Source organism: Agelaius phoeniceus, chromosome 10 (assembly GCF_051311805.1).
Source record: "Agelaius phoeniceus isolate bAgePho1 chromosome 10, bAgePho1.hap1, whole genome shotgun sequence".
Lineage (NCBI taxonomy): Eukaryota > Metazoa > Chordata > Aves > Passeriformes > Icteridae > Agelaius > Agelaius phoeniceus.
The window spans coordinates 27258131-27285257 of NC_135274.1; the positions used below are offsets into that span (position 1 = coordinate 27258131).

At 50.0% G+C, this 27127-nt stretch overlaps 1 long non-coding RNA gene across 1 annotated transcript; it reads left to right on the forward strand.

Annotated features, from left to right (window-relative positions):
* The first annotated feature begins 10752 nt into the window (after positions 1-10752).
* Positions 10753-19947, forward strand: LOC129124635 (uncharacterized). The gene is made up of 20 exons (XR_013183561.1): positions 10753-11061; positions 11136-11177; positions 11272-11446; positions 11530-11610; positions 11688-12758; positions 12857-12884; positions 12972-13136; positions 13220-13301; positions 13379-14466; positions 14545-14586; positions 14669-14782; positions 14866-14946; positions 15024-16124; positions 16202-17274; positions 17351-17392; positions 17486-17529; positions 17631-17674; positions 17756-17796; positions 17878-18841; positions 19319-19947. It is a non-coding gene; the product is annotated as an uncharacterized LOC129124635 (long non-coding RNA).
* The last annotated feature ends 7180 nt before the right edge of the window (positions 19948-27127 follow it).

Sequence of the window (27127 nt, forward strand, 5' to 3'; positions counted from 1 at the left end):
GCCGGGTCACCTCCATGGATCGGTCCCTGCTGCAGCCCCCGAGACCCCGCCGCTCGTAGGGAGCGGTCAGACACCTCCCAACCTTGACAACCCCTAACCCTAACCCAAACCTGGCATCCCCAGGTGCTGCTGACATTCTTTTCCTTTCTCTAGTCAACTTCTCCTCTTTTCCCTTCAAGGTTCTGCTAAACCCTTTCTGGACCTCAGTTCGGCATTGAATAACCTCCTAACAACCGTGTGTTAAGACACTTCCCTACCTTTCATGCAAAAAACTTTCACACTTCTGCTCTCTTCTAGCACCAAGATGTCATCACTTCACATTCTAACATCTCAGAGTTTGCTAACCACCTCCCTACTTCAACTTCTCTCTTTCTTCTCTTCTTACCTGTTTTTTTTTTGTTTGTTTTTTTTTTTTTTAATTCAACAGACCTCAGATGGTACAAGGTGAACCTAACTAAATTACTTCCAAAAGTAGGCTTACAACTTTCTTTTACTAGGATTGCAGTAGCTGTTAAATACCTACTGGCTAGCTGTGGCTTACTGAGTCTAACATCTTTGATATATAAGCTACTAGATATTTTTTTACTCTTCATTACTCTTGAATTAAAATTTTATGAGCTACTCCATTTTCTGTACTTATGTATAAATGATAAAGGATTTTTCTAACAAAGGTAAGCTTAAAGCTGGTACTTAGGCTAGTTTTAACTTAACTCTTTTAATTTAACAATATCTTCTTTGGTCTGTTTTACATCATCTCCTTCTGTCAATTTTTTTCCTACATGAATTTTGCTACTTGTGCGTACCCCTCAATCTATAATCTATAATATTTCAATAATCTAGGTAATTTTCTGATCTCTCTCTTTGAAGAGGGAGGGAGAATGAATAAAATTCTTGCAATTTTCTCATGGTTGGTTTTCTAGCTACTTTTATTTATTAAGTGTCTAAGATATTTTACCACTGGGTAGTGAGTCTGAGTTCTTTTATTAACCTCCCTTTAATCTTATACTAGTCTATAACTCCCATCAGACTTTACTGGGGGAAAAGGGATATTATGAGGAAACATACAAGGTTCTAATGCCCCATCCTTTATTAGTCCTTCTATTACCGGCTTCAAATCTTCCTGTCCTTCTAAAGATACAGGATACTGATGTACCCCTATGGGACAATCTCGTCTCTCAATTGTAACCCTTATGGGGTCAATATTTAATCCTCCCCTATTTCCTTCTCCAGCCCAAACTTCTTTGTTGATTTTTTTTTTCTTCATCCTCTTGGCCTAATTTTAAAACTCTAGCTGTGATTTTCCCATTTTCTGATATAAATCCTATTCTTAATTGCACTTGTAAGACTCTTCCCAATAAATTGCTAAATGCCCCTGGGACCAATAAGACATCTCCCATCCAAATTCCAGTTTCTTCCCTCAATTACTACATCTTTAATGAGCAGAAATGTAAAACTTTCTCTTTTTGCCCGTTACTTTCACTATATGTTTGCTCACACTATAACTTTTTGGAATATTTAACAGGCAGGTTCTCTCTGCCCCTGTGTCTATTACAAATTCCAATTCTTCTTCTTGGGGACCCACTTTTAAAGTTATCACAGGCTCCAGATGGTATTTGTCCCCCCCAAAAAATTAGAGCTTATGACCTCCCTATTCCTCCTCTGTGCCCATCTCTTTAACGATTTTTAGATCTTCCACTTACTTAGGACCATTTTCCTATTTCTCTTAAGTTTGTTTATCTATTTAGCTGAAGTTTCTTCTTTCCCCTCTAAAAGCTGTCCCTTAAAAACTTTTTTTTCCCTGCATTTCGCCTTTGATATGCTGTCTCATTTATTCCTTTGATTATGTAATTACGATAATTATTCACATGTTTACTCCCCTCCTTATTATTTTTACCCCACTCAGGAGGTACAGTTGGCATTTTGTCTTCTCTGGGGGTCCCCACAGATTATCTTTTTTCCTAAGCTTTTATTTCAGCTGCTCTGATTAATTGCCTTTCTTCCTGAGAAAAATATTATTTTCATTACAGACCTCATCTCTTCTCAAATATAAATGTTTGGACCTAAAAATTGGTCTAATTGTTCAGCTATGCCTATGGGATCCTCCAAATATCCCTTTTATTTATTTCTAAATATTTCAGACCTCAGACGAAGTCAAAGGAGCATTTACAAACCCTGGTCCACCGCCTCCTATGGGACCCTCTTTTAATGGAAATAGACCAATCCCTTTATCCCATTCTTTTTGGATTTTTATCTTCTATAGCTTTTCTCCCGTATTTTAAGGATGAATCAGGAGAGGGCTTTCTTTTACCTGAACTTTAAGTGTTTCGATAAGGTGATTCCTTTAGAGAGTTCCGCTGAGCAGCCGGAGCTGTGGTTACCAAGGGAACGGAGCTCAGGGCAGGACGGGGGAACTCGGCACAGCTCAGGGTCTCGATGCTCCAAAGGCGGGGTCTGCAGGGGGAATCGCCCGAGGGGCTCGGCACAGCTCAGGGTCTCGATGCTCCAAAGGTGGGGTCTTCAGGGGGAATCGCCCCAGGGGATCGGCACAGCTCAGGGTCTCGGTCCTCCAAAGGCGGGGTCTGCAGGGGGAATCGCCCGAGGGGCTCGGCACAGCTCAGGGTCTGGGTCCTCCAAAGGCGGGGTCTGCAGCCGGAATCGTCCCAGGGGCTGTTCCGGTGCAGACCGAGCTGGAGCGTGGATCGGCCCCCCATGGCTCACGGCGGCTGATCCGGCAGAGACAAAGCCGGCGACTGACCCCGGCTGCAGCGGCGGGAGCCGAGCAGAGCCAGGGCAGCCGGGGATGGGACAGACGGGACCCCCCCTCGGTGCGGTCAGCGCGGTACCCACGGTGCACGCGGCAGGACGGACCCCCCCGCCCCTTCCGCCGGCACGGCCAGCGGAGCGGCCGCGGGCCAGACGGCCGGGACCGGGACAGACGGACCGGAACAGACGGACCGGGACGGAGCCGACACAGGGGCTGGGGCAGCCGCGAACGAGTGGGGCATTCCCGCGAACAAACGGGAATGGATGAGGTAATATTTCTATAAGCAAGATTGAAATGAAAGCGAGCTTTGAGATCCCTCAGTTACTGGACATCAGGAAAACAATGGTGTGGCCAGCTGAAGGTAATCCCCTTTGATGAAACAACACCCTCTGCCTGCAGACAGCTCCAAGGGGCCGAGCAGACCCTACTAGCTTGGCAGAAGGGGCCCAAAGAGGAGCTTTTAGGGTTTAAAATGTAACACAGTATGGTAATGTAGTGATTCTTATAGGCCGTATGGAAATGCTATAGGATTTGTGTATTGTACTAGATTGGTTAGTGAGAAGTAGAATATTCAACACAGAAAATGATTTATTGTATTGTAATGGGAACTTCACTCTCTTGACCTTTTACTCACTTACCCCTTTTTACTCTTCTGCTTTTGCTCTCTTACCTTTTTATGCTCTTACCCTCTCATCCTCTCAACCCCTCTCTTCTCTCAGGCCTGCTCTGAGCTGTGGCTGGCAGCTCCCAGCAGGCCCCTGCACCCAGGCCCTTTACAATAAACCCCAAGTTCCAAAAGGCCCCTGCCCCCGGGCCCTTTGCAATAAACCCCAAGTTCCACGACCCGGCTTCAGAGATCACTCGTCCCGACCGTGCTACCCCCTCCGATGCTCCTACAGCTAGAAACTCACTCACTAGCAGGAAAAATCCTTCCAAAGCATTTTTTTCTATTTTTATCCTCCGAGTGTCCAACTTCTTTTGCTAAATTTCTACAGATTGGAGTTCAAATTACCATTTCTGACCAGTGCAGAGACAAATGATGAAACATTCCTGAGTTATTCTTACTCTTCAACTTATGGAAGTAGCCAGCACTCAATTTGCATGATCTAACCAAAGTAGACATTTCACAGAAAAGCACTTTCTATAGCAATATTGAAAAACTATAGATTGAGGTAAAACCATCAAGTTTCTGCCCTCACTGCTGCAAAGTCACATGTTTGAAGAGCATCCCACTGAATTTTCTAACGATGTGTGAATGTGTCATCTGGACCACAGGAGATAAAGCAGGGTTAAAACACTGAGCAAAACTGAAGTTAACAAACACAAGGTTCATCAACCTTGCAATAGAAGCTTGCAGAAACCTTTCAAGGCTTATCCAATAAAGCCCTGTGGCACTTTGTTCTTCCCCCTCCTCCCAAATCTCCATCTGTCTGAGCCAGCATCAGCAGGGAATTTTGCACGGAAGCTTGCCAGATAAAATAGCTATATCATCTGCCATTCGTTTTAGAGAGTTCTTCAAAAATAGATTAAAAATTATATATTATTTTTTAGCTGTGTCCTAAGTTAGGGATGGGCCAAGTCTTGTGTCTTTGTCTCACAGAAAGGTGGTTCATGTGTCCTTTAATATCATATGTGCAAATATTTCCAATCTGCATTCTGCCTTATCAGAAGGCTAATTAATTACTTTATTATACTATATTACATTACATCTAAACTGAATCTGCCAAGTACTCAACCCTGCACACACCACACACTACTCGTGACTGTCACTCAACAGACCCGACACACACACACACTTGGCCCCGACAGGCCAAGGAAACAAAACACCATCACTTTGGGTGAACAATCCCCACGTTGCATTCTACTTCGGCACAAACACAGGCACAGCACATGAGATAAGAATTGTTTTTCCTTCCTCTGAGGTTCAGAGAATGTGAATCCCAGAAATATTCTTGGGGAGAATTGTGCCTTGCTTTTCTCTGTGAAGTGAAGTGTGGTGACAGATGCACCCTGGCCTCCAGGGCAAAGAATCACGGAACGGTTTGGGTGGGAAGGGACCTTGAGGTTTATCTTTGATTTATGCAACACTTCAACAGGCAAGAGGGGGCTCATTTGCTTCAGAGGTGCTTGCTTTTCTCACACCTTTCACAAGCAAAGCCTGAAGCAAACCCTCCCAAGTTGCCCTATGGACCAGGGGACCCCTCAGCACTCGGTGACACTGCCAGCAAAACCTCAAACTTTTACTCACACAGGGACGAGGCCGTGCACTCGGTCGTAACCCAGATTCTCTTTTTCCCACAGAATCCTTGAACTTCCTTTGTTCTCTCTGCAGGCCTTTTTGCAAGCACACCAATTAACAGACTACACAACTTTCACCAGCAGACTTCAGCTAAATCCAAAATTGGTTTCTACCCCAAGTAAAATTTCTGACCCCCTGTCTCACCTGCGATGTTTGGAATTTTAGGAGGTGGCAGCCCACTCGAGATCTAAGGTCCTGGGCAGGGTGCAGGCCCACGGACACAAATGCCACCCCTTTCCCACGGGAAACAAAACTCATCACCCCAGTTTCCTTACATCAGTTTGCCAAAGACATTCACCACTCCCAGGTCACTCAGAGTTCTCGTTGGCTGCAGACTCGGTCTTGGAGTTACGGAGTTATGCTTCCTCCTAACACTCACCTCCTCACCTCAGCCCCCTGCTGCTGCGTCCCCTTCTCCGCCCCTAACCCTACTCTATTTTCCAGCCTGCCCTTGCTCCATCCCTCACTCCGCTCTTAACCCGTCCCACCACACTTCCCGCTCCATCCGTTACTTCACCCACCGCCCACCGGTGAGTCCCCTGCAGCAGCACGCAGGAGCCCGAACCCTCGGAGGACGGCGCAGCTCTCGCAGCAGGACAACACCCAACCGAGACAGGCAGGGACAACGTCTGTGCGCTGCAGGGTGTCACAGGGGGCTGCGGGCTGAGGGGAGGGGGCTGGAGGGTGACACAGAGGATGGGGGGAGCTGAGAGGCAGAAGGGGGCGTTAGGAGCAACTGGGGGGCTCCATGGTGGCACAGAGATGCTGAGAGGCTGGGAGCGGGGAGCTTGAGGGTGACAAGAAGAGGGTGAGGGGAAGCAGATGCCTTGAGGGGCAAAGTGGGGGCTGCTTGAGGGTGACAGGTGAACCACCCCTCACACCACCCCTAACCTTACCCTAAAAACCACCCCTAACCAGGTGGAGAGCGCACGGTGGAGGCCAGGGGGCCAAGGGACAATATCAGAGGTCTCGGGGTGGCACACAGATATTGCGGGCTGAGGGGCAAGGAGGGGGAGGCTTGACAGATGGAGAGCTCACACTGAGGGTTAGGGGTACAAAAGACACAGGGTACCAGGTAGGGTTAGGGTACAGGTGCAGCAGCCCTCAACCCAACCCCAAGGTCACCCTAAAGAGCACCCCTAGGACCCCAGTTTTCCCCAACAGCAGCACAAGGCAGTAACCCCAATGCTGGGACAGCCCCAGAACTCTCCCAGCAGCTGCAGGCAGCAACCCTAATGAAAAGGTAGCAATGATGTTTGTGGTCTAGAGCGTGACAGGTAGAAGTTGGGTGCTGAGCAGTTTTTTTAGGGTTTTTTTTAGGGTTTTTCTCATGGCTTTAAAAGGATATTTTAGGGCTTTTTTGGAGGAGTTTTCCAGGAATTTTCTGGTAATGTTTAGGATACTTTTAGGGCTTTTTCAGGGCTTTTAAAAGATTTTGTTAGGGTATTTTAAGGGCTTTCTTAGTACTTTTAAGAACTGTTTGGGGGGGGATTTGGGTGTTCTTGGGGTTTTTTTAGGACTATTGAGGGTATGTGGAGGACTTTTTAGGGCTAGGGTATTTTTAGGGTTTTTGAGGAAATTTTTAGGTTTTTTAGGATCTTATCAGGGCATTTTAAGGATTTTGGGGTATTTTTTGAGCTCTTTTTGAACTATTTAGGGTATATTTAGGGATTTCTAAAGGTTCTTTGGGGATTTTTAGGGGTTTTTTAAAAGTAGGATATTTCCAGTGTATTCTAACAGCATTCTAAGGCTGCTTTTAGGTTTTCATGGGGTTTTTAGGATATTTTGAAGATTAGGAGGTTTTCAGGGAATTTTTAGGTTTTTTTAGGGTCTTTTCATGGCACAACACATGGAGGCTGAGGGGCAGCTTGAGGGGCACTGTGGGGGCCTGAGGGTGACAGAGGCTGGGAGCTGAGGGAGGAACAGGGAGAGGGGACAGCGGGTGACACACAGAGATGCTGAGGGTGGCAGGGGCAGCTGTAGGGTGACACAGAGAAGCTGGGGGCTGAGGGGCAAAGGAGAGGGGTCAAGGGTGACACACAGGAGTTGAGGGCTGGGGGGCAGAGGGACCGGTTGAGGGGTAAAGGGAGAGGGCTTGAGGGCCGGACAGTCCAGTGGAGATCAAGGGTACAGGGTACAGCTGTACCACCCCTCACCCCAGCCCTAACCTCAGCCTAAGCAGCCCCCCTAAAAACAGCCTTTTCCCCCAACAGCAGCACAACACAGCAACCCTAACAGTGAGACCAGACAGCAACCCTCACACACCAGGACAAGGACAGAACCCTCAGAGGACAACAGACACACTGCAGCAAGGTAGGGACGACATCTGTGGGCTAGACAGCAAGAGGTAGAGTTTGGAGACTGAGCATGTCTTTTTGAGGTTTTTTTTCCAGGACTTTTAAAGGTATTTAGGGGATTTTGGAAGGGACTTTTCTGGGACTTCTTAGGGTATTGTTGGGGCTTTTTCAAAGCCATTTTATGAGTCTTTAGCATATTTGGAAGATTATGGTCAGGGTCAGAGAAAACAGCCTCCAAAAAGGCAGAGTTTTAGGACTGCAATGGAATGCTTTAGAAAGGGGCCAGCAGTGGCACAGCGGGTTGGGTCCCACGCTGCCAGTCCAAAGGTTGTAAGTTTTAGACCCAGATAAGTTGTGGTCAGGGTTAGATGCTCTCAGCTATGGTCTGGGAGAACTTCTGCACAGAAAAACTCACCCCCCGCGTCTCCCAATGCCAGTTTGCAGGAGGTGCTCGGCACTGCCAGGGCAGCCCGAGCTCTCGGCGGGGGCAGCTTTGCTCCCCGAGAAATCCTGCGCCGGCCCTCTTCCCCGTAAAGCCAAACTCAGCCCCGCTGCACGTGGACGTCCGTTTGCAGGAGGCACGTGGCCCTCCAAGGGCGGCAAGAGTTCTCGGCGTTGGCAGCCGCGGTCCGTGAGAAATCGTTCTCTGCAGTTTTGGAGGCCGATTCGCAGTTTTGGCCATGGGCACACAGAGAATAAAGACGGTTAATTTCCTTAGAAAGGAAAGTCTGGCAGCCCATGGTTTAAGGGGCAGACGAAGGGCTGTGCAGGGGAAGGAACTCCTCACAGGACCTTTCTTCACCTCAAGCCCCACTCCAAGGTCTAGCAGCCCCCCGTGTGCCCAGCTGCTTTCAGAGGGTTACCCAGGCACACCCACACAGGGAGCTGCTAGTCCAGAGTGGCTAACAGGGGCATCCCAAGGGTCCCTCCAGGAACTACGGTCGGAGCATCCAGCACGGACTAGGGAGCAGCCAGACTCACCTGAGCACAGAGCATCACTTTGAGAAAATGCCAAGGGAAGAGCCCTTTTGCCAAGGGGCAGCATCTGAGCAGGCCAGGCAGCATGTGGGGTTCCAGGAGAGAGCTTTCAGCTTTCCCCTTTTACTGTGTCAGTCCCTCCCCAGGGCCCCCAGACCCTCCACAGCACTCCCAGAAAGGAGAGGGGTTATTAGGAGAAAAAGGGTTTAGAAAAAAGGCAAAAAGCTTCCTTTTCCTTTATTTTTTGTGTTCCAACTGGGAGGGACTCTGCTTCCCCTGCAATTTTAATGGTCTCAGTTGAAAGAATCCCTGCCTTTTCTATGCTGTCAGGGGTGTTAATTGACAGGGAGTCCTCATTTTCTATTATTTCCCAGTTTAAGTAGAAGGGGAAAATATTGAAAATGTTTCCTATGGATTTGAATTTAGGGTAGCCGGCCCCTTTTTGTTGTCCTGAGGCCTAAATTGAGGGAGAAGCCCAGCTATCCCTCCATAAGAGTTTGAACTGAGGGAAAAATCCCTCTTTTTTCATCACTAGAGAGATTTAAAGTGATGAAAACCCCTCTTTTCCCAGTACTTGAGGAGAATAAATCAAAGGGCAGAAGCTATTTATTTGCTATTGTATTAGTTTCAGTAGAGGTAACTACCCCATTTCCTCTGTTTAAGGGGTGTACTGGAAGGAAGCTCTGCCTTTTTCAGCATTTTAAGGGTTTAAAACTACATTTCAGGGCCCTTCTTTCTGTGCCGTAGGACCAAGTACCTCAGAGCAGGGTGAGCCTGGCAGGCACTTAACCCTTACACTGCCTGGGAAGCTTTTATTTTTCTTATTTTTACTTATAATGTAGATAGGCCTAATTAGAGGTCCCAAGGAGACTTAGACTATTCATATCATAAGCATTCTTCTCCACCCAGCTCAGTCACACGTGAAGTACTACTTAGTAGCCACTAAGGAATAATTATAAGTAAGTTAACAGCAAATTACCCAATTTATCTAGTTATGCTGCCTAAACAGAAAGTTATATTTCTTACCAGTTTTCTACCCTTTTACTCCAAGTAGTTGTTGCAAAAAAGAAAGTGCTGTTATTTTTCTGAAGAGTTTTCTTCTATAACAAGCCCTTTGCTCCCCTTGAATTTGAGTCAGAGGAGCCAAACAGCTGTAGCTTCTCTGAGGGCTTTTATGCCCGGTGGGATTGGCCCCCTCCCTTTTCCTGGGTGCCATGGGAACGAGAGGCGGGCACCATCAGGGGTATATTAACCCCAGCTTTTGCTGAGGGGGTTCATTCCCTCTCTGGGCTGTGCTAGGATAAGAGCTTTCCTCTCATTTCAGAGAAGAGGCTCTTTCAGCTTATCTTAGCTTGTTTTCAGTAGGTGCTTCTGGGCATCTAAAGCAACAGAGGCTTTGAAGATCCTGTGAAGAAAACAGCATAGAATACAGGGAGTATTTAAGTTCACAATTTTGGGTTTTGTGTTTAGGGGTGGTAAAGTGCATTTGTAATTTCTGGTTTTGTTTGTATTTTGGTTTGTATTTTTTTTTAGGAAGAGTGCAGCTTCCAGAGGCTCCAGGTTGTGTCAGCTACGACACTTTTCAGCAGATTCATCATGTCACAAGAGGGATCTGCCCAGTGTCAAAGATAATGTTTGAGATTGAGGCTTCAGGTGAGTTGAGGCATGTGACTAGGAGAGGGAGGCTGAGCAGGTATCCAGTTAGGAGTTATTGTTGGGGGGGGGGGGGTGGTTTTGAAGGCAGCAGGGTGAGAAAGGGTGATTATTTGAGGCCCCCCCCCACCCCAAGGCTTTTTAGAAGCCTAGCAGAGGCATTCACATGTCTTACAGCACACAAGGTCATCCACTGCACTCACAGGAATGCTATTTACTTTGCCTTTCTCTAACCCATGCACCACTCATAATAATGGCCACAGCCTTGGAATCAGGATGAAGCTGGAGCCTGAAGGAGCCAGGCACACTCAGGAGAGGGCAAGTAGCTGACTTGCTGGGATTTGGCCCACATAACTCTGTACTCATACTTTGGTTTTGTTTTTCTTTATTGTAGCTGACTGAGAGGCTAACAGGTGATCACGGGGCCCTCCGAGGCAGACTCATTTCAGGCGCAACGCGGATCCACATCACCGATCATCCAAAAGATAAGTCAAGGCTACGGCCTGGAGATGGGATGATGGGAGAGTAGTGGGTTGGGAGTTCCTGGGACAGATTTAAAAATTAGCAGAGGGAAAAGTAATCTTCTCCAAGGGGCCTCTTAGGACAGCTAAAGGGAGAGGTTCTCCTTTTGACGGCAGCTTTCAGGCAGGCAGCGCAGAACAGTTCCGGTCCACGTCGTGTTGTCCGGCATACCATGTTACCTAGTGTGTCTTTGGGGTCCCTTTTGCCTTTTCCCCTCAAGACCCTCACCACAAGCATAATGTGTTGTGTTTGTTGTCCCCCTGTTTGTCACGTTCCGTGTCACGGGTGTCTGCACATATTTGTGCCGGAGCTGCTCTGCCCTGCCCTGCCGCATAGCCTGCTGCAACAGGACAAGTCCCATAGACTTGCAGTTTGTGGGGTGTTGCCAGACTCTAGATGATATTCCTAGATAGACAGAAGATATTTGGAGCTGTGAAGTTATCCCACAGCCCTTTATCTTTTGTCCTCACTTTCTTTCAGATGCAGAAGGATAAAATCCAGGGCAAAATCCATCCACCCATCCTGAGTGAGGAGGTTCCCCCAAGCAGGTCAGTCACCGTTTGTCTCTGCAGGGGGAGTGTAAAGTGTGACTTTGTTACAGCACTGTTCTTTTTCTTTTCAGGAGGTAAAGCTGGATATCAGCAGTCAAGATGAGGTGGGCAAGGTGAGCATTGAGTAGTGTCCAGAAGCAGTTGTTATTGCTCCAGTCTCACTTTCCGGTGCAACTCTAAGCATCTGTTCCTGTTTCTGCGCTTTAGGCAATCCACTCGGAGTACGCCGAGCCCCAGTCACCAACCGGCTGACGCACCGGGTGTGCCGCTCTCTCGAGCCCTGCGGAAGAATCACGGGACTCGTTGATGAAGCCTCTGCCTTTTCTATATAAAGGTGTCACCAGGGTAGCCTTGGGCACGGGCCGAGGAGTCAGGAGTCACGGTGAGTCGGGGAAGTAGGGAGGAGGAGCTAGGGTCCACTCAGGTTTCAGCAATGCCACATGACCTCGTCTCCTTTTAACCCAGGCTTACCCCGTGACAATGGCATCAACCTCGGAGCGCGGCCGAAGGGTGCGGCCCCAGGAGCCGGGCATTCTTAGGAGAACGGTGAGTAGCAGAATTGTTGGGTTTTGGCCAGTGTGCTGCAAACATCATGCATTGATATTTGGATTTCTTTCATGTAGTTGACTAAGAAACAACAGGGAGTTGTTGAACAACAGTGCCAGCAGGAACTTCCCAGATGTTGCGTCTGCCTTCTTTTGCACCTGACATGGATAGGCATCCCCAGATGTCCGAGAGATAAGTAGAGGGCTACAACCCACAGAGGGGATGAAAGCGGGGCGCAGGGTAGGGACCCACCGGGAGGGGTTTTTGAGTCTTCTTTGGAGATGGGGGGTGTCCATGAAGCGGACACCTTAGGCCCCATAAAAGGAAAGCCTGACTTTTCATCACAGTGCTGAGGTGTGCAGGGCAGAGCAGTCCCGGTGTGTATCGTGTCACTTGTCTTTTGTGTATTATGTGTTGTTTGCATATGTCATGTCTTTTACCTTAGGCCTTGGTGGGGCCTGTCAGAAACCCTGGCATCATTGTTAGCATCTGTGATCTCTGCATTCCTTGGCCTGGCACCCATGCCATAGAACTTTTGACTCGGGAGCTCAGACAGGCATCAGACTCTCTTGTCTCTTTAGAAGCATCCGGTCAGGTGTCTTTTCAGGTCTTGTTCTGAGCTGTATGGACAGCTATGTCCCGCCAGGATCCATTATGGCGGACTAGGACGTGAAAGAACATGAGGGCAGGTAGAGGCTTCTGGCTGTATGATTCTTGGGCATCCATCTTTGCAGTTCTTGGAATAAATCATTCAGTTAGCATCTTCTTCCTCCAGGTTTCTCTGAGCCTCATCAGCTCACCATCGGTCTCACCTCGGTCGTCTCCTTTTGCATCTTCTCAGTCCTCGCAGCCATTTTCCTTGCCAGGAGATTTCTGTCTGTGTCGTGTTCCCGTTGTTTGTCACATCCTGTCCCGTGTCACGGGTGTCAGCACACACATTTGTGCCGGAGCTGCTCTGCCCTGCCACATAGCCCGGTGCAATAGGAGAAGTCCCGGGGACTTGAAGTTTGTAATGCGGGGTGTAGTTGGACTCTAGATGGACACAAGATATCTGGAGCTCTTAAGTTATCCTGCAACAGTTTGACTCTTGTCCTAACCTTTTTTCAGATTCAGATGGATTAAATGTGTGCCAGAGGGCCCCATCCCGGGTGAGCAGTTTCCCCCGAGCAGGTGAGGCACCATTTGTCTCTGCAACAGAAGTGTATGTGGTGACTCTGTTACAGCTCTGTTCTTTCTTTCTTTTTAGGAACTAAGTCTGGATACCAGCAGTCAAGGTGAGCAGTGGAGAGAAGTAGCTGTTATTGCTCCAGTCTCAGTTTCTGGTGCTGCTCTAAGCTTCCATTCTCTTTTTTGTGCTTTAGGCAATCCACTCGGAGCCTGCCAAGCCCCCGTCACCAGCCGGCTGATGCACCGGGTTCCCTGCACGTGTGAGCCCTGCGGATGCATTACAGGACCTGGTGATGAAACCCTGAACTCTATTTAAAGGTGCCATCCAGGTGGCCTTCAGCAGCTGCCGAGGAGTTGCAGTGAGTAGGGGAAGTAGGGAGGAGGAGCCAGGTTCTACTCAGGTTTCAGCCATGCCAAATCACCTCCTCTCCTCTTAACCCAGGCACCCCCTGTGACGACAGCCTCGGTCTCCGAGCGTGCCCGAAGCGTGCGGCCCGAGCAGCTGAGCATTCTTAGGAGCATGGGTGAGTAGCAGACTTGTGGGGTTTTGGCCGATGTGGTGCCAAGATCGGGCACTGATGTTTGGTTTTCTTTAATACAGCTGTCTAAGACACCAGCCCGGTGCCAGCAGGACCTTCCCAGCTGACGAAGCGGCCTTTCTTCGCACCGGAGACCGGCATCCCCAGATGTCCGAGAGATAAGTAGAGGGCCACGACCCACAGAGGGAATGAAAGCAGGGTGCTGGTTTGGGAATTACTGGGAGGGGTTTTTGAGTCTGCTTTGGAGGTGGGGGGTGTCCATGAAGCGGCCCCTTAGGCCCCATAAAAGGAAAGCCTGACTTTTCATCACAGTGCTGAGGTGTGCAGGGCAGAGCAGTCCCGGTGTGTATCGTGTCACTTGTCTTTTGTGTATTATGTGTTGTTTGCATATGTCATGTCTTTTACCTTAGGCCTTGGTGGGGCCTGTCAGAAACCCTGGCATCATTGTTAGCATCTGTGATCTCTGCATTCCTCGGCCTGGCACCCATGCCATAGAACTTTTGACTCGGGAGCTCAGACAGGCATCAGACTCTCTTGTCTCTTTAGAAGCATCCGGTCAGGTGTCTTTTCAGGTCTTGTTCTGAGCTGTATGGACAGCTATGTCCCGCCAGGATCCATTAAGGCAGACTTGGACTTGTAAGAATGTGAGGGCAGGTAGAGGCTTCTGACCGTAGGATTCTTGGGCATCCATCTTTGCAGTTCTTGGAATAAATCATTCAGTCAGCATCTTCTTCCTTCAGCGTTTTCTGAGCCTCGTCAGCTTGCCATCGGTCTCACCTCGGTCATCTCATTTGGCATCTTCTCAGTCCTTGCAGTCATCCTTCTTGCCCAGAGATTTCTGTCTGTGTTGTGTGCCCATTGTTTGTCACGTCCTGTCTGTCCCGTGTCACGGGTGTCTGCACACATTTGTGCCGGAGCTGCTCTGCCCTGCCACATAGCCTGGTGTAATAGGAGAAGCCCCGGGGAGTTGAAGGTTGTAATGTGGGCTGTACTTGGACTCTAGATGCTATTCCTATATTGACCTAAGGTGTTTGTAGCTTTTGAGTTATCCTGCAGGTGTTTGACATATGTTCTAACTTTCTTTCAGGTGCAGATGCATTGCATCCATGGCAGAGCCCCCCTTCCTGGGTGAGGGGGTTCCCACAAGCAGGTCAGTTACCATTTGTCTGTGCAGGGGGAGTGTCAAGTGTGACCCTATTACAGCGCTGTTTTTTGTCTTTATTTTTAGGAAGTATAGCTGGATCCCAGCAGTCAAGTTCAAGAGAGCAAGGTGAGCAGTAGCCTTTCCTGTTGCTGAGGTCTGAATTCTAAGGGGGCAAGTCTAAGTCTCCATTCTCGTTTTTGTGCCTTAGGCAATCCACTCGGAGCACGCCAAGCTCCCATCCCCACCCGGCCGACGGATCGAATTTTCCACCCTGATGAGCCCCGTCTTCCGGGTAGCAGTCAGGAACCACCGAGGAGTTGCGGTGAGTCAGGGAAGTAGGGAGGAGGACCGAGGGTCCAGTCAGTTTTCAGCAATGCCACATCGCCTCCTGTCTTCTTAACCCAGGCGTACCCCACGACGACGGCGTCGGCCTCCGAGCGTTCCCGAAGCATGCCACCCGAGGAGCCGGGCCTTCTTAGGAGAAGGGTGAGTAGCAGACTTGTGGGGTTTTGGCCGATGGGCTGCCAAGATCAGGCACTGATGTTTGGTTTTCTTTAATATAGCTGTCTAAGAGACACCAGCCCGGTGCCAGCAGGACCTTCCCAGCCAGCGAGGCGGCCTTTCTTCGCACCCGACACGGACCGGCATCCCCAGATGTCCGAGAGATAAGTAGAGGGCTCCGACCCACAGAGGGATGAAAGCAAGGTGCTGGGTTGGGACTCCTGGGATCGGGGAGGGGAGGTCTTGAGTTGGCTCTGGAGATGAGAGTAGCCAAGAATTGGCCCCTTAGGCCCCCTAAAAGCAAAGTCTCACTTTGGATCACAGTGCTGAGGTGCACAGGGCAGAGCAGTCCCGGTGTGTATCGTGTCACTTGTCTAACGTGCATTATGTCTTGGTTGGGTGTCTCATGTCTTTTATCTTAGCCCTTTGAGGGGCCTATCAGAAACCTCGGCAGTATTCTTAGCAGCCACGATCTCCACGTTTCTTTGGCCCGGCACCCAGGCCATAAAACTTTTGACTCGGGAGCTCAGACAGGCATCAGAATTGCAACTCTTTGTAAGCATCCAGTCAGATGTCTTTTCAGGTCTTGTTCTGAGCTGTATGGACAGCTGCACCCTGCAAGGTTCTATTATGGTGGATTAGGACTTGTAAGAATGTGAGGGCAGGTAGAGGCTTCTGACCGTAGGGCTCCTGTGCATTCATCTTTGCAGTTCTTGGACTAAAACATTCAGTTTAGCATCTTCCTTCTCCAGGGCACTCTGAGCCTTATCAGCTCGCCATCGGTCTGTCTTACCTCGGTCATCTCATTTGGCATCTTCTCAGTCCTCGCAGTCATCCTTCTTGCCTAGAGATTTCTGTCCGTGTCTTGTGCCCATTGTTTGTCGTGTCCTGTGTCACGGGTGTCAGCACACACATTTGTGCCGGAGCTGCTCTGCCCTGCCGCATAGCCTAGTGTAATAGGAGAAGCCCCGGGGAGTTGAAAGTTGTAATGTGGGCTGTACTTGGACTCTAGATGCTATTCCTAGCTTGACATAAGGTGTTTGCAGCTTTTGAGTTATCGTGCATGTGTTTGACATATGTTCTACCTTTCTTTCAGGTGCAGATGAATTACATCTGTGGCAGAGGGTTATGGTTACGAGGTGCCAGGCCTTCTTAGGAGAACGGTGAGTAGCAGACTTGTGTGGTTTTGGCCGATGTGGTGCCAAGGTCAGGCGTTGATGTTTGGTTTTCTTTAATATAGCTGTCTAAGAGACAACAGCCCGGTGACAGCACAACTTCCCAGCCGGCGAGGCGGCCTTTCTTCGCACCCGACACGGACTGGCATCCCCGGATGTCCGAGAGATAAGTAGAGGGCCACGACCCACAGAGGGGATGAAAGCGAGGTGCTGGGTCGGCACTCCTGGGATGGGGGAGGTTTTGAGTTGGCTCTGGAGACGAGGGTAGCCAAGAAGTGGCCCCTTAGGCCCCCTAAAAGCAAAATCTCACTTTTGATCACCGTGCTGAGGTGAGCAGGGCAGAGCAGTCCCGGTGTGTATCGTGTCACTTGTCTGTTGTGCATTATGTCTTGTTTAGCTGTCTCATGTCTTTTATCTTAGCCCTTTGAGGGGCCTACCAGAAACCTTGGCACCAGTCTTAGCATCTGTGCTCTCAGCGTTCCTTGGCCTGGCACCCATGCCATAGAACTTTTGACTCGGGAGCTCAGACTCTCCTCTCTTTTTATAAGCATCCAGTCAGCTGCTTTTTCAGGTCTTGTTCTGAGCTGTATGGACAGTTATACCCCGCCAGGATCCATTATGGCGGACTAGGACTTGTAAGAATGTGAGGGCAGGTACAGGCTTCTGGCCGTAGGATTCTCGGGCATCCATCTTTGCAGTTCTTGGAATAAATCATTCAGTTAGCATCTTTTTCCTCCAGTGTTCTGAGCCTCATCAGCCCACCATCAGTTTCACCTTGGTCATCTCCTTTTGCATTCTCTCAGTCCTCGCAGCCATTTTCCTTGCCAGGAGATTTCTGTCCATGTCGCATCCCCGTCGTCTGTCACGTCCCGTCACGGGTGTCAGCACACACATTTGTGCCGGAGCTGCTCTGCCCTGCCGCGTAGCCCAGTGCAATAGGAGAAGTCCCGGGGACTTGAAGTTTGTAATGTGGGGTGTAGTTGGACTCTAGATGGGATTTGTAGATGGACACAAGATATCTGGAGCTCTTAAGTTATCCTGCAACAGTTTGACTCTTGTCCTAACCTTTTTTCAGATTCAGATGGATTAAATCCGTGCCAGAGGGCCCCATCCCGGGTGAGGGGATTCCCCCAAGCAGGTGAGGCACTACTTGTTTCTGTAGAGGAAGCATAAATGGTGGCTGTTACAGCATTGTTCTTTGTCTCTCTTTTTAGGAAGTTAAAGCCGAGAGCAGCAGTCAAGGCCAAGTGGGCGAGGTGAGCATTGACTAGCGTACAGAAGCAATTGTTATTGCTGAGGTCTCAGTTTCTGGTGCAGCTTTAAGCATCTCTTTTTTTCTTTTATTTTAGGTGGTCCGCTTGCAATCTATCCTAGCCGAGCATATCCGTGCCAGGTGGGTGCGAGCTTAAGGTATCGGTGTGGCATATTTGTCAGATTTGGGAGGTTGTGTTTTCACAGTATCTCAGCATGCTTTTCTGCTTTGTTACTTTGCAGGTGCTGTCGCTGCCCTAGGTACGCCAAGGAACAGAGGAGGGCAGGTGAGTCGGCGTTTAGGCAGGCTGACTCATAGGTGAATGTTATGCAGCAGCATGCTAAGCATGTACCTTTTCTCTTTGCAGGTATCTTCTGGGCAGCCTCCGGAGTCAAATCAAGATTTGAGGTGAGCCGGGGGAGTGGTGCGGAGGAGTCCAGGGGATTACTGTTGTTGAGGGCAATAGTCACCTTTTCTGTTTTGTCTTAGGTACCCTGAGGAGGCTCTTACCCAAAGCTTAGAAACGGCAACACCGAAGCACACGCGGAGAACATATCAACGTCCACGTGCGACCGAGGATGGATTTTGTCCGCTCCTCTTCCAAAAGCTAAGTGTCGGGGCCAGCGGTCGGGAGAAGGGGAAAAACCTTTACTATCACAGGGGGCAATTTCACGTCAGCTTAGCGGAGAGGTCTGTAGCGGGACAGGCTCTCTGGAAGTAAAGGGAGAGGGTTTCTCCTCAGCCTCACCAGAGCCTTTGCCGGGCAGGGCAGTTCCAACCCATCTCCACGTTCTCGGGAACTTTGCGTCGTCCGCCTTCCTCGACTCGACGTCGTCACGGATCTTTCCCCCGAGGAGCTCGCCTTCACGTCCGGAGCTACGGCCACGGTCACCCGGCAGTCGGCTTCCTTCTCTAGGCTCACCGAGCCTCTCGAGCATCCTCTTAACTGCTTTGGCACTAACTTCTTTTAATGAGTTATGTTTCATCATCACGTGCCATCATCATAGGGCTTTCTTTCCTTTGGCATCATCGGCCTCTGGCTCATCTTGCGCTACGAATCTCGGGTCCATAAGTTGAAAGCGCTAGGCAGTTTACTCGTGTCTCTGTTATGCCATCCGTGTCTATGTTGTGTCGCCCGTGTTATGTAGTCTGTGTCTATTGTCTTCCGTGTCATAGGCCTTTGTTACATCTCGACGCTTTACAGGCACTATTTTGTGCCATATAGGCAGTATTTTACTCACATTTCTTCCCAGATATAGCTTATTCTGGCATCTTTACATTTTTACTCTTTGAGACAGGAAAGGATTACAAGATTTTCTCATCCATCTTCCTTCTCACTACCAGCTTTGGTAGTGCTTTTTTTTCCATGCCATTATCTTGGACTTCTAGAGGGAGCATCTTACACCCTCCTCAAGTGACTGCAGTTGTTCTGTAGGTTCCATCTTCTCAAAGGGTATGGGGCCCAACAATTAATCTTCCACAGAGTTATCTCAAGTGTTGGCTTATATTGCGTGTACCTATGTTGGCTTGTATTGTGTGTAGCTATATTGCATGTACCTTTGTTGGCTTATATTGTATAGGCTTATATTGTATATACTTATATTGTGTGTACCTGTGTTGGCTTGTATTGTATAGGCTTATATTGTATATACTTATATTGCGTGTACCTGTGTCGGCTTATATTGTGTCTACTTACACTGTATGTACACTTGCACTGTATGCGTTTGCTTATATTGTATGTACTTATAATATACCACTTATGATTGGAGCTGCCCTGCCCTGGCATGTAGTCATAGTTAGGTAGAACAGTTGTAAAAACTTTACTGTTCATCTGTCTTTTATGGCATATTGGGTAGAAAATGTATTGGTCCAGAGTGGGGAAAATTCCTAGCTGTCAGCCACAAGTTGACCAATTCCTGTCGTCTCACAGGTCCTCGAGGCTACCGATTTCCCCAGAATCTACCATTCGACGTCAAGGAGCGGCAGCCAGGAGACGCGTCGAAGCACGTTCTTCAGCGTCTCGAGTAAGGGCCATAGCGAGCCTGTAAGCAGGAAGAGCATGTGAGCGTGTGTGAGAGCACGTGACTGTGTGTGTCTGTGTCTACTCGTCTCTGTGTGTGTGAGCATATGCTGACTAGTTTTAACCTTGTGTATGTGACTTTTGCTTTTCAGGTTTTGTAATTCATTTTTAAATTTAGAATAAAAAATCCCCAGCCGGGGGGTTTTTTTTTTCCCCCCCCCCGGCTGGGTTTTTTTTTCCTCGGTCCCGGTCGGTCTGAGAGGCGACGTTCATCGCCAAAGTTTGGGCACAGACCATCCAGGGACCGGGGTTTTCGTCAGGCAGGAGGATTTTTTTGGAGGCTCCCGGGACCCACGTTCCCGAGGAGCGGCTCAAATGCGTGCCGGGGGTTAGCAGAGAGGTTGAGGTGTGAGTGAGGGTGGGTTTGTGTGTAAGCTGAAGGAGGTGTGTGTGTGTGTGTATGTGTGTGTTGAAGGGTTGTAACCTTATATGACTTTTGCTTTTCAGGTTTTTCAAATAATTTTTAAATTTAGAATAAAAAATCCCCAGCCGGGGGGTTTTTTTTTTTTTCCTCCCGGCTGGGTTTTTTTTTCCCGGGTCCCGGTCGGTCTGCGAGGCAACATTCATCACCAAAGTTTGGGCGCAGACCGTCCAGGGACCGGGGTTTTCGTCAGGCAGGAGGATTTTTTTGGAGGCTCCCAGGAACCGCGTTCCCGAGTAGCGGCGCGAATGCGTGCCGGGGGTTAGCAGAGTGGTTGAGGTGTGGGTGAGGGTGGGTTTGTGTGTAAGCTGAAGGAGGTGTGTGTATGTGTGTGTTGAAGGGTTGTAACCTTATATGACTTTTGCTTTTCAGGTTTTTCAAATAATTTTTAAATTTAGAATAAAAAATCCCCAGCCGGGGGGTTTTTTTTTTTTTCCCCCCGGCTGGGTTTTTTTTTCCCGGGTCCCGGTCGGTCTGCGAGGCAACATTCATCACCAAAGTTTGGGCGCAGACCGTCCAGGGACCGGGGTTTTCGTCAGGCAGGAGGATTTTTTTGGAGGCTCCCAGGAACCGCGTTCCCGAGTAGCGGCGCGAATGCGTGCCGGGGGTTAGCAGAGTGGTTGAGGTGTGGGTGAGGGTGGGTTTGTGTGTAAGCTGAAGGAGGTGTGTGTATGTGTGTGTTGAAGGGTTGTAACCTTATATGACTTTTGCTTTTCAGGTTTTTCAAATAATTTTTAAATTTAGAATAAAAAATCCCCAGCCGGGGTTTTTTTTTTTTTTTCCCCCCGGCTGGGTTTTTTTTTCCCGGGTCCCGGTCGGTCTGCGAGGCAACATTCATCACCAAAGTTTGGGCGCAGACCGTCCAGGGACCGGGGTTTTCGTCAGGCAGGAGGATTTTTTTGGAGGCTCCCGGGAACCGTGTTCCCGAGTAGCGGCGCGAATGCGTGCCGGGGGTTAGCAGAGCGGTTGAGGTGTGGGTGAGGGTGGGTTTGTGTGTAAGCTGAAGGAGGTGTGTGTGTGTGTGTATGTGTGTGTTGAAGGGTTGTAACCTTATATGACTTTTGCTTTTCAGGTTTTTCAAATAATTTTTAAATTTAGAATAAAAAATCCCCAGCCGGGGGGTTTTTTTTTTTTTCCCCCCGGCTGGGTTTTTTTTTCCCGGGTCCCGGTCGGTCTGCGAGGCAACATTCATCACCAAAGTTTGGGCGCAGACCGTCCAGGGACCGGGGTTTTCGTCAGGCAGGAGGATTTTTTGGAGGCACCCGGGAACCGTGTTCCTGAGGACCAATGATTGCTGGGGAGTAATTTAGCAGTTGTGATGGCAGTGATGGTGAGTTTGTGTGTAAGCTGAAGGCGGTGTTAATGGTAGATGAGTGTTGTTTTCTGTGTGCTTTTGTTGTTTTGAGTTTCCTGTAACAATAAATCAACATCTAATGAAAATAGAAAACGGTTATCACTTTGTGTTAATATGTGTATTGCTCTGTATTGCATTTGCCTTACCTGCTGCATTTTGCTGGGCTGCTCTGTATTGCTGCTCTGTATTGCTGCTCTGTATTGCTGCTCTGTATTGCTGCTCTGTATTGCTGCTCTGTATTGCTGCTCTGTATTGCTGCTCTGTATTGCATTTGCATTAACTGCTTCATTTTGCTGTATTGCTCTATATGTAAATTAGACTTTGACCAGTGTGTCTATGCATTGTATCTGCACTTGCACTTGTATACACTGTTTCCATGTATTTTGCTGATGTATAAATAAAAGCATTTTTTCAATAAAGTTGAGTCACCCTTAATAAAGATACCCCCTGCCCTTCCTTTCCCCACCGTGGCTCCTGTCTTTTTTTGGTGTGGTTTTGTCATTTCTTTCCACTGTATTTCTTCCTTTTGCTCCTCACTTTACTGTTCTATTTCTAACTTAACTTCCATCTATCTCTAACCCTTTGTTTCTGTTTCCTTATCACTGTCAATCTCAGTCTTCTTGCTTCTTTTTCTCTCAGTGTTCTCCTTTTCCTTGGTTTGTGTTTTTTTGCTCTTAGTCTTTTCCTTTTTCACCCCACTCCTAAGTTTTCACTTTCACTCTAATCCTAACCACTTTCCTTTCCCTCTAACTCCTGTCCTTCTTCACTTCTCCCACCCTCCTTTTCCTGTCTCACTCTGTCTTCCTGTTTTATTTTCTTCTGTCTTTTCCTCTCTGTCTCCTCTCCCTCTGTCTCCTCCCTCTGTCTGTTCTCTCCTCCTCTCTTCTTTCTCTGTCTTTGTCCCTGTTCTCTCCTCTTCTCTCTCGGTCTTTTCTCCTCTCCCTCTATTTTTTCCAACTCTTTGCTTCTCTCTCTTTTCTCTTTGCTTCTCTCTCTTCTCTTTCTCTCCTTCTTCCCCCCTCTCTCCTTCTCTCTTCTCTCTCTCTCCTCTCTTCTCTCTCTCCTTCTCTCTCTCTCTCCTTCTCTCTTCTTCTCTCTCTCTCTCTCCTTCTCTTCTTCTCTCTCCTTGTCCTTTCTCTCCTTCTCTCTCCTTCTCCTTTCTCTCCTTTCTCTCTCTCCCCTTCTCCTTTCTCTCTCTCTCTCTCTCTCCTTCTCCTCTCTCTCTCTCTCTCTCTCTCTCTCCTTCCCCTTTCTTATCTTTCTAACTTTGTTTTCCTTTCTAGCTTTAGTTTAAAAAAGCAGCAGTAGAAACCTTCAGGCTCCCTGGGAGTAAAAAAAAAAAAAAAAAAAATTAAAAAGCAAACCATTTACTCCCCGGGAGCCTGAAATTTCCTACTGCTGCACCAGACATATAGTTTTTCTTCTTTTTACTACATACAGTATATAGGGACCCCTCCCACCCCAGGTGCCAGTAATCAGTAGCCACCAGCCAAACCCCACCCCTGCACACACCCCCAGACATGCACACCCCACCCCCATGTCCACACCCCCTGCAAGCCAGCACCCCACCCAATGCCATTTACATACAGACCGTGCAGTCACAGCGCCACCTGTCGCTTACTCACAAGTACTGCACTCACAGCGCCACCTGCCGTCTGCAACCGGGTACTACATGCACAGCGCCCCCTGCTGCTTGCCGGCCGGTACTGCAGTCACAGCGCCACCTGCTGCTTGCCGGCCGGTACCGCAGTCACAGCGCCACCTGCTGCTTGCCGGCCGGTACCGCAGTCACAGCGCCACCTGCTGCTTGCCGGCCGGTACTGCAGTCACAGCGCCACCTGCTGCTTGCCGGCCGGTACTGCAGTCACAGCGCCACCTGCTGCTTGCCGGCCGGTACTGCAGTCACAGCGCCACCTGCTGCCTACCCCGCAGTACTGCACCCGCGGCGCGCACCCGATGACGTCACCAGCGCGACACACCCCAGAAAGGACCCCAGTGCATAGGCATCTCCCCCAATCGCCCAACCGAAACGGCGCCGCCCACCCCGCGCCCCCCGGACCCCCACGCGCGCCGCCACCGCCCCCACGCGAACCGGAACGCCATTCCGACCCCGCGCGACCCGCGAAAACCGCGCAAAACCCCCCCGAAACCCCGAAAAAAAATCCCGGTCCCGGCGGCCGCCATTTTGCCGCAAATGACGTCACCCACCCCGCCGCCATCTTGCCCCCCCCCGAACCACGTGACCCACCCCGCGGCCGCCATCTTGCCCCCCCGCACCACGTGACCCCCCGCGGCCGCCATATTGCCGTAAATGACGTCACCCCGCACGGCCGCCATCTTGTCTCCCGGGTCACGTGATCCCTGCCGGCCGCCATCTTGCTGGCGTAAATGACGTCACCCCGCACGGCCGCCATCTTGCCGTAAATGACGTCACAGAGCGCTCACCGCCATCTTGTCCCTCGAGTCACGTGATCCCCGGCGGCCGCCATCTTGGCTGCCGTACCACGTGACCCACTGGGCGCCGCCATATTGTACAACACCACGTGACGCCATGGGCGCCGCCATCTTGGATGACATCACGGGGACGCCATCTTGGTCCCTATCACGTGACCGCATGGGGGCGGCCATCTTGATTCCCGGATCACGTGACCCCCTGGGCACCACCATCTTGGATGACATCACAGTGCCCGCCATCTTGGATTCCCCGGTCACGTGACCGCCGCCATATTGACTCGAGGTCACATGACTCCATGGGCGCGGCCATCTTGGATCCCGTACCACGTGACCGTATGGGCGCCGCCATCTTGATGAGTCGTCACGACGTCACGACGGCCGCCATCTTGGTCCCCGATCACGTGACCGCCCGCCCGCCGCCATCCTGCTGCCGTAAATGACGTCACCCCCTATAGCCACCACGTTGCCGTAAATGACGTCACCGGCCGCCATCTTGTCGTAAATGACGTCACAGAGCACTCACCGTCATCCCAGCTGTCGAGTCACGTGACCCCCGGTCGCCGCCATCTTGGTCACCAGTCACGTGACCGCCGCCATCTTGGTCCCTAGTCACATGACCCCATGGGGGCCGCCATCTTGGTTCCGTACCACGTGACCATATGGGCGCCGCCATCTTGATGACTCATCATGACGTCACTTAGGGTTAGGGTTAGGGTTAGGGTTAGGGTTAGGGTTAGGGTTAGGGTTAGGGTTAGGGTTAGGGTTAGGGTTAGGGTTAGGGTTAGGGTTAGGGTTAGGGTTAGGGTTAGGGTTAGGGTTAGGGGTTAGGGTTAGGGTTAGGGTTAGGGTTAGGGTTAGGGTTAGGGTTAGGGTTAGGGTTAGGGTTAGGGTTAGGGTTAGGGTTAGGGTTAGGGTTAGGGTTAGGGTTAGGGTTAGGGTTAGGGTTAGGGTTAGGGTTAGGGTTAGGGTTAGGGTTAGGGTTAGGGTTAGGGTTAGGGTTAGGGTTAGGGTTAGGGTTAGGGTTAGGGTTAGGGTTAGGGTTAGGGTTAGGGTTAGGGTTAGGGTTAGGGTTAGGGTTAGGGTTAGGGTTAGGGTTAGGGTTAGGGTTAGGGTTAGGGTTAGGGTTAGGGTTAGGGTTAGGGTTAGGGTTAGGGTTAGGGTTAGGGTTAGGGTTAGGGTTAGGGTTAGGGTTAGGGTTAGGGTTAGGGTTAGGGTTAGGGTTAGGGTTAGGGTTAGGGTTAGGGTTAGGGTTAGGGTTAGGGTTAGGGTTAGGGTTAGGGTTAGGGTTAGGGTTAGGGTTAGGGTTAGGGTTAGGGTTAGGGTTAGGGTTAGGGTTAGGGTTAGGGTTAGGGTTAGGGTTAGGGTTAGGGTTAGGGTTAGGGTTAGGGTTAGGGTTAGGGTTAGGGTTAGGGTTAGGGTTAGGGTTAGGGTTAGGGTTAGGGTTAGGGTTAGGGTTAGGGTTAGGGTTAGGGTTAGGGTTAGGGTTAGGGTTAGGGTTAGGGTTAGGGTTAGGGTTAGGGTTAGGGTTAGGGTTAGGGTTAGGGTTAGGGTTAGGGTTAGGGTTAGGGTTAGGGTTAGGGTTAGGGTTAGGGTTAGGGTTAGGGTTAGGGTTAGGGTTAGGGTTAGGGTTAGGGTTAGGGTTAGGGTTAGGGTTAGGGTTAGGGTTAGGGTTAGGGTTAGGGTTAGGGTTAGGGTTAGGGTTAGGGTTAGGGTTAGGGTTAGGGTTAGGGTTAGGGTTAGGGTTAGGGTTAGGGTTAGGGTTAGGGTTAGGGTTAGGGTTAGGGTTAGGGTTAGGGTTAGGGTTAGGGTTAGGGTTAGGGTTAGGGTTAGGGTTAGGGTTAGGGTTAGGGTTAGGGTTAGGGTTAGGGTTAGGGTTAGGGTTAGGGTTAGGGTTAGGGTTAGGGTTAGGGTTAGGGTTAGGGTTAGGGTTAGGGTTAGGGTTAGGGTTAGGGTTAGGGTTAGGGTTAGGGTTAGGGTTAGGGTTAGGGTTAGGGTTAGGGTTAGGGTTAGGGTTAGGGTTAGGGTTAGGGTTAGGGTTAGGGTTAGGGTTAGGGTTAGGGTTAGGGTTAGGGTTAGGGTTAGGGTTAGGGTTAGGGTTAGGGTTAGGGTTAGGGTTAGGGTTAGGGTTAGGGTTAGGGTTAGGGTTAGGGTTAGGGTTAGGGTTAGGGTTAGGGTTAGGGTTAGGGTTAGGGTTAGGGTTAGGGTTAGGGTTAGGGTTAGGGTTAGGGTTAGGGTTAGGGTTAGGGTTAGGGTTAGGGTTAGGGTTAGGGTTAGGGTTAGGGTTAGGGTTAGGGTTAGGGTTAGGGTTAGGGTTAGGGTTAGGGTTAGGGTTAGGGTTAGGGTTAGGGTTAGGGTTAGGGTTAGGGTTAGGGTTAGGGTTAGGGTTAGGGTTAGGGTTAGGGTTAGGGTTAGGGTTAGGGTTAGGGTTAGGGTTAGGGTTAGGGTTAGGGTTAGGGTTAGGGTTAGGGTTAGGGTTAGGGTTAGGGTTAGGGTTAGGGTTAGGGTTAGGGTTAGGGTTAGGGTTAGGGTTAGGGTTAGGGTTTTTAGGGTTAGGGTTAGGGTTAGGGTTAGGGTTAGGGTTAGGGTTAGGGTTTGGGTTGGGTGTGGTAGGGTTAGGGTTTGGGTTAGGGTTAGGGTTAAGGGTTAGGGTTAGGGTTAGGGTAGGTGTTAGGGTTAGGGTTTGGGGTTTGGGTTAGGGTTAGGGTGGTTGGGGGTTAGGGTTGGGGGTTGGGTTGGGTTAGGGTTAGGGTTAGGGTTAGGGTTAGGGGTTAGGGTGTGGGTTGGGGTGGGTTAGGGTTGGGGTGGGTTAGGGTTTGGGTTAGGGTTTGGGTTTTGGGTGGGTTGGGTTTGGGTTTGGGTTTGGGTTAGGGTTGGGGTTAGGGTTTGGGTGTGGTTAGGGTTAGGTTGGGTTAGGGTGTGGGTTTGGGTTAGGGGTTAGGGTGTTGGGGTTAGGGTGGGTGGTGTTGGGTTAGGGTTAGGGTTTGGGTTATGGGTTAGGGTTGGTGGGGTTAGGGTTGGTTAGGGTTAGGGTTAGGGTTTGGGTTAGGGGTTTGGGTTAGGGGTGGTTGGGGTGTAGGGGTTTGGGTTAGGGGTTAGGGTTAGGGGTTGGGTTAGGGTGTGGGGTTAGGGTGGTTGGGGTTAGGGGTGGGGTTGGGTGGGTTAGGGTTAGGGGTTGGGTGTGGGGTAGGGTTGGGGTGGTAGGGTGGTGGGGTTAGGGTGGGTTAGGGTTGGGTTAGGGTGGGTTGGGTTGGGTTGGGTTGGGTGGGTGGGGTGTTGGGTGGGTTGGGTTGGGGTGGGGGTTAGGGTTTAGGGTTAGGGTAGGGTTGGGTTGGTGTGGGGGTAGGGGTAGGGGTTGGGTTAGGTGGTTAGGGTTAGGGTTAGGGTTAGGGTTAGGGTTAGGTAGGTTAGGGTTAGGGTTAGGGTTAGGGTT